Source organism: Poecilia reticulata, chromosome 3, assembly GCF_904066995.2.
Source record: "Poecilia reticulata chromosome 3, P_reticulata-male-v2, whole genome shotgun sequence".
In the NCBI taxonomy this organism is placed as follows: domain Eukaryota; kingdom Metazoa; phylum Chordata; class Actinopteri; order Cyprinodontiformes; family Poeciliidae; genus Poecilia; species Poecilia reticulata.
This window is the reverse complement of record NC_088832.1, coordinates 24,529,119-24,536,759: the sequence shown is the minus strand read 5'-3', so window position 1 is coordinate 24,536,759 and position 7,641 is coordinate 24,529,119. Positions and strand designations below refer to the sequence as shown.

The 7,641-nt window shown below is 37.8% G+C and overlaps 1 long non-coding RNA gene across 1 annotated transcript; it reads right to left on the bottom strand.

Annotated features, from left to right (window-relative positions):
- Positions 1-954: 954 nt before the first annotated feature.
- LOC103462766 (uncharacterized) lies at positions 955-6,951 on the bottom strand. Its single transcript, XR_014086952.1, has 2 exons — positions 1,849-6,951; positions 955-1,289 (listed from the first exon to the last, which is right to left on the bottom strand). It is a non-coding gene; the product is annotated as an uncharacterized LOC103462766 (long non-coding RNA).
- Positions 6,952-7,641: the final 690 nt, after the last annotated feature.

The window sequence follows — 7,641 nt, the reverse complement described above, 5'->3', positions numbered from 1 at the left end:
CATTGCTAAAACACATTGCAGGGATACAAAAATTATACATTTGCACAATGTGATTTTTGTTAGTTTTGTGCTCATTGTTCTTGCTTTATGTGTCTCTTTGTAAGCTAGTTTGTTTTTTATGAAGTCGTGCACCTGGCTTTTACTGTTGTGAGTCTCTGAGGATATTTTGTGTCCTACTTCATTTGTGCCATGTCACAGTTTTTCCGTTTTTCCAATTCCTTTTAGATTGCAATTTGGTTGCTTGGTTTTTATTTTAACCCTTTTAATCTAGCCTGGTCGTTTTCTTTCTACGCAATTCCACTTCACAGTTCAGTCTGGGCTTTCTCCCATCCACTTGATTATCTCTGGTAGAATTTCATCTGGGCCAAAAAGCGAACAGACGGAGACGCTGATCACGTCACTTTTCTGCGCTGTTTTAGAATTGTATTCTGCCTGTAGCTTTAGCAATAGCAGCGGAGGAAAGTATTAAAATTGTTCAGTCCGTTATAAGACACAATTCCAATTATTGAATTAACATCCGCAGCCATTCGTTCAACTCTGCGCTTCTCCCTTCGTACTGAGGGATGGTTATTTAGAGCACAGGAAATTTTGGTCCTTAAATTTTGGACAAGCTTCATATTGTCGAACTAGCTTATTACATGCATAATGGGTAAACATTGGTGATTTTAAAGAATTTAAAACCTCAACAGAGTCCACGCCTCCAGGAAGCAGACGTTTCTCAATACCCAAGACTCCACACCTTCTGTATTAAGCAAAGCAAAGAGCAAAATGCTTTTTCCAGTCTAATTTTAACCACAGTTCTTAGTGTAACCCGCAAGAAGGGTTACTTTAAATACCTTTTAATAGTAGATGGCAATACCAACACTACAAAAGTATAAGTAAGTTGGGCCTGATCAGGAGATTCTAAATTCGGGGGAGCCTAGGTGTGAACAACAGAGGAGAGCACACAATGTATATAAAAAAATTGAATTTAATATAAACAACATTTGTGGATCCACATTGTACAAATAAACAAAAATTGCGCGCTTTTTAAAAAAAAAATTAAATAAAAAAAATAACCCAGTCTTTTATGTGTCTGTCAAATGTTCTTTCAAAGTTTGTTTAGTCTTTTCAATATGTCTGAAATTTTTTTTTTTATGTTTCACGGCTGGTGACAAGTCAGATCACTGTACCAGTTCACTTGGTCCTCTGGGCTGGGGCTCGCCATCCAAGTTCTTGTAATGTAAGGTTGATCTTGATGTCTCTGGCACAATGTTTCAAAAGTGCACCATAGAAAAAAAAAACTTGACCTGGAAGAAGGTCAAAGTAAAGTATCTTAAAATTCAGGACGCTAATATCAATGAAGCTTAAGTAAAAATTCAAATTTCAAACTAAAAGTGCCAAAGTACATTTATAACACAATCTAACATTCAAAATGTGGATTAGAAACCCGCATTAGCTCTGACCTACAGAGAACAGAAAGTTCCTAATAAGAGCACATCACAGCACCATCACATTAACAACGTTGAAATATTAAAACGTACTAATAGAAAAAGAAGTAAATTTACATGGAAAAAAAACAACATACACAATAATGATATAAAATTTATAATACAATTTTATTTTTTATTAAATTTGAACAGTTATTAGGTGTTTTAGCCAATTTTTAGTGAATTTACTGAGCGCGTGCTCAGCCGTTGGCCCAGTAACGGCTGAGCACGCGATGCTTCACCGATGCTTCAATGCTATATAACTACCAGGGATTTTTCCGGACGTCAGCTGTTAGAAGCTTTTGGAGATCTAATTTAAAAAAACAGATTCACTATTTTGAATTATGAAATCTGAGATGCTAATTTAACATTGTCTTACCAATTTCCAGGATTCTTTGTAGAATTTAACAGAATGTTACGGGGGATTCACGGAACAACCGTCAGCTCTCACGGGAGTTAGACGCAATCTGAGCTAAAGCTCAGCACAGCCCTGCAGTTAAAGGGGCGGGGCAATCAACCTGATTGGCTGATGTGAAATCAGACGGTGCCAGTTATTGGTTGTTTCTAAAAGCAATGATTAAAGGGATATTTCACAGGTTTAAAAGATTTTTAGCACTTTTTTTATTATCAATATTTAAGAACATATTTACAAACATTCTTTTTTTAAAACTTAAATACTTTTTAATCTCGTTGTGGAATGAGATATTAAATCAACATCTATTCATTTTACTTGTGTTTTTAACACTGGGTTACATTAGGGATTGATTTTTTAAAATCAAAGTATGTCCAAGTTAGTGTATTTAGGTATGGGCTTTAAAAATCTAGTTAAATTCTTACATGGTTTCTGTCTGTGAGTCCACACTTAGGTCCAGGACAACACTATATAGCAAATATAACATCTTTCTAAAATGAGAGCAGAGATGTCTCAGGCATTTTGAAAGATTTATTAATTTGATACTATATTTCTGGTTATAGAGTTTATATTTTAACATATCTTGAATATAATTCAATAAACATAACTTTATGTAACAGCACAGATCAGTGCATACCTTTCAGCACAACCACATAGATAAAATGCTAGGGTTCTTTTCTCTCAGGTCAAACAACAAAAGTCTCCCTTAGTCAGATAAACCAGGTGAAGCTGTAACAGAGTACTCTATACATACCTTCTAACAGAGCTGTAAAGACAAAGTGTGTGTGAGTGTGTTTTAAGAAGTGAGATTAAGACAAAAATGGATTTGCGTAGATTTTCATGATTACATATGCATTTCTTTATTTGCATATGTGCCTGGTTTAGGCAGATCTTTGTGCTGCAGCCACATGTGCGTGTGGGTATAACACAAATGTTGCTACTGTATGTGCTGTAATTTACATTCACAGCTTGGGGCCCCAGTAATTATTCAGGCGCCGCCTTTTGCTCCAACATAAAAAGCCTTCATCAGGCAAACATGAAACAGCAGAAAACCCGATAAGGCTTCAAACACTGCCTGCCATCTGAAGAGAAACGGAAAGGTGAAGCGATGCATAGAGGGATAGATGATTTTTTTATTTTATTTCCCCCTATGGTTTGCTCTCATTGGTGTAAGACTGTCACTTTTAAATAACACATCTGTGATCATTGGAAACGTAATGAACGATCTAATATTCAAAAAAGTTTCTTGGTCTGGAACCCAATTTTCGGACTGGAACCCCAGTCTGTCAGTGCAGGGGAACTGTCCCTGATGTGCCCACAGCATCCAGAGCTCTAAGAAACTCTGAGTAAATCACATCTACAGCTAGGGCCTTGTCATCGGGACATTTCTCAACCATCTTAGTGACCTTGGGACCAGATTGGAGAGCCCAGTCCAAGGTCCCCAGCCTTTGCTTCCTCACTGGAAGATGTGCTGATGGGATTGAGCTCTTTGACGTATTCTCCCCACTGACCTACAATATCCCGAATCGAGGTCTGCAGCACACCATCGCCACCATAAACAGTGCTGGTGGTGCATATGAACAGAGCATGAAAATAAATGAGAGTATGACAGTGAATGTGCACTGCTGAATTCGTGTTCGTTTCAAAGTCATCATGTCTGTTCCCGTGGTTGCCTTGTACCAACATGCTAATCGGCTTTTTTTTTTTTTGCTGTATTCTCTTGTAGCTAATTGAGTACAAATTATCTCAACTCCAGAATAATGTATGCAAGGGGTTTTATTGCTAAATACAGACAAGCTAGTTATCTGTTTCTGTTTCAACAAGCAGCTCAATCGTAGCGTATAAAACGGAACTAACTTAAGGTTTTACCGGACACATTTTTTCCTTTTTTTTTTTTTTGGTTACATTTTTCTATATTTACTTTTTGTTCCTGCGTATATTTGCCCACATTCTTTATATTGATGTAATCGTTTATTTTATTTTCCTCCGTCATGTTTCTGGTCTGTAATTTGATCTTAACCATTCCAACAGCTTCTTGTTTTATCATGAGTTTCCTCCAGTGTAGCTTTGTTGCAATTCTTAGCTCAAACCACCGTTGAATTGAGAGTCTGATTTTTCAATATAAAAGGGGAACGAGCTGAAGTAACATGAGTTTGCTGCTGAGAGACTGAACATTTCATGGTTCCTGGCTGATGAAGCCTCTTTACTCACAGCTACAACCCCACATTAGAGCCAAGTCAAATAAATAAGTTATGAGTTAACGAGTCTCAAACTTAACTTAAGCTAATATATTATCATCCAGCAGCCTAACAGTGCAACGCTTTGGTATCAACCAATTATTAGAGCTAAACTTTCTGTATAATTGTTCTGCAAGAGGAAAAGTACAAAATAAGATCTTCATATTTTTATTTATTTTTCATTAATTTTTAACCGTCTGATGTAATCATGTTAATGTAATGATAACACAAAATCGATTACATATTCTACTTGTAGTTCTCGTACTTGTGTAGAAAAATAACACTTTTTCTGTATTATGTCAGTTTTATAAAAATCTGCAGAAATGTGCCGCTTTGTCAGAAACAACCAAACAGAGCCAGGGGGAATGTCTAACATCATTAGTCACTCTTGTGTACACGCTGCTCACGTGCCATGAAGAGACATCAACAGTTTGTCATTTAAAAATACTTTATTTCTTGGTTAGTGTTTACAGTGATTTGGGTTTTTCATGCAGACATTCATTCCCAAAGTTACAGTCAAAATCTGTCATTCAAAATATTTAATGGATTAATGATTTTTTTTAAAATAAAACAGCAGAAAAAAACACTGTCTAAATAGAAACTAAAATAATTAAAGCAAGCAGGCCATAGTGTTTTAAAACTGGCATTTTCCCCATCTGCTTTGAAATGTTGTGGCCCTTCTGCGAATTTTGTTAGACCATTTTTTGTGTGGGTCTTTGTGTCCATAAGCTGTGTCTGTCTTCATTAATTTAAGTGAATGCCATCTGGAAACTTATCTGAGGTTGCCAAAATACAGAGTACCTATGCTGCCATGCGCGTACACACAGTGACGAATGTACGCGACTAGTAGTTTTGAGTAGTTTCGTTGAGTAGTTTTTGTTCCTTCACGTGTCAGTTCTTTTGTTTTGTTTTGAGTGATTCATTTTTTCTGATTTATTCAGTTAGTCCAAACATATCTCTTCCAGATTTCAAGATTAATATACTTAACACATTTTAAATCACTTCTTCTGTCTTTGTACCAACCACTGTGACAACACTGGGCAAATCATCCATCCATGCATCCATTTTCTTACACCCTTGTACCTTGGAGGGTTTGGGAGGGTTGCTGGTGCCCATCTCCACCTAACATTCCGGGCGAGAGGCGGGGTCACCTGGACAGGTCGCCAGTCTGTCGCAGGGCAACACAGAGACACACAGGACAAACAACCATGCACACACACACTCACACACACACACACACACACACACACACACACACACACACACACACACACACTCACACCTAGGGAGAATTTGGAGAGGCCAATTAACCTGACAGTCATGTTTTTGGACTGTGGGAGGAAACCGGAGTACCTGGAGAAAACCCATGCATGCACAGGGAGAACATGCAAACTCCATGCAGAAAGACCGGGGCCTGGAATCGAACCCAGAACCTTCTTGCTGCAAGGCAACAGCTCTACCAACTGCGCCACTGTGCAGCCCACTGGGCAAACCTATTTTCAAAATATTTATTTTTATATTTTCGATAAATTTATAAAACTATTCCAGCAGTCCACACCAGAGCAGACAACGCATGTAATTCCACAAAGATGCAAATTTATACAATCATATTTTACACGCCTTCATCACCCCTTTTTTGCAGTTTTGACAGACAAGTGAAACATGAGTTAGGAGACTCACTTAATGCATGTTGTATGAATAAACAATGAACACAGACTTAATTACATAAATTGTTTCTCCATGCTCTTGTTGATGGTTTGTCCGTGTGCTTGTCACATGTTACATGTAGAATTACAGCAGAGTGGAAGTGTCTAATAAATATGCCGTGATGAGAGCAACAAATCAGCTCTAACCTCAGATTTATATCTAGATTTGGCATAGTGTTGACACCCACTCTTCAAGACAGAATGCAACTGAATATTTCAAGATAAATGAAATCACAAACAAGTGGGGGTTTTTTCTGCTTTGTTTCATCTTTGACTTTCCTTTCTTCATGCCCTTTATCAAACTTTAGCTTAAGTATTAGTACGTCTGCCGTTCGTGAAAGTCTCTTTCTCTTGTCCTCTTTTTAGAGTAGGAATCATCCAGCACATCCCTTTTAGATATTAGTTTATGGGCCATGACATGAGCTATGAATGAGAAACAATGAGAAAGACCTGAGAACATTAATCACAGAGCAACACAAGGTAATAGACGGTTATCAATCCCCTTACTCTCTGTGATTAAGAGGAGAGAGAGAAATTAGGTGGGAAAAAAAAGGGGATTCAGAAGTGAAAAGTGGTTGAAAGAAAACACGAGCATTGCTGTAACCATGCAGACATAAACGCAAACTGAACTTGAGAATCTCAGTTTGGCTGCATCCTTTTCTGCGTGGAGTCTGTAACTTTGGTCCGAATAATTTCTCAGATCCCCTCTGAACACCTGCCACACAAAAAACACAGCAGCAGACTGATAGTTCTCTATTATACTGTACCTCATTACAGCAAATGTGCTTGGAGATTGTCGGCTACCTGCCTCATCTTCAGTGGCTTCATCCAGCTCAAACATTTATGCTTTGACCCCACAGAGGAAACACATCAGGCTTTGATTTCATCACAAAAGCAACGGCCACCCTGCCTGATTTGTAGCAACATGCTTACTATTAAAATTGACCGTCACCCATTTGTTTTCCAGGAAAGTTAAGAAAAATTTTTGGTTTTTTTTGTTCAGGTCTACAATAATTTTTACAATCTTTAAAATATTTTGTGCCTGTTTTTTTTAACTGACACTGCTGTGCATAGAATCATACATAAATTGAATTTGTTGTTAAATATTTTTTGGCACCTGAGCTTTACACCTTTCTGTATTTTTGTGAAGCTGAGAATTTCCTGGACTGTTTTTGAACATTTTTGGTGGCACAACTAAATCATCTAATCACTCACATTAATCAAGATATTACAATTTATTCAGTTTTTATTAAAAAATTAATAATAATTAAATGAAATCCATCAGTGAAAACAAACAGATTTTGTGTGCGAGTGCTGAAAGGTTGAATGCAGGGACATGTGTTCAGAGAGCTGTTGTGGGGTTTTAGAAGCTGTTTGCTTTAATCTCTTTTCTTTTCCATTTTCTGTTCTTGGTGCTTCTCTCTCTCCTTCCCCTGATTTGCTCAAGGAATTCCGATGAAGTGATTAGATTGATAGTTGCAAAAGAGAAAGAAGGAAGGGGAGGAGTGGACAAAAATGAATAAATTAGCATATCACAAACACCTCACGCAATGTCAACCCTGGAAAATAAAACCCCCAAGCCACCGAAGCCTCTGCTGCAGTGCTGAAGAGCCTGGGAGAAATGAGTGTGTTTGAAACCCCAGCCGGCAGGATGAAGACATTCAAAGTAAAAGCGAGGCTTTCTGAGGCAGAGAGATGGCGTGTTTACTGTCTGCAATAGGTGGCAGCAAAGATACAGTCCTCTGCATCTTTGCCTACAGTGTTGCTCTGAGCTGAGTGAATATTTAATAATCTCTATTTGTTAAAGTGGGGGGGGG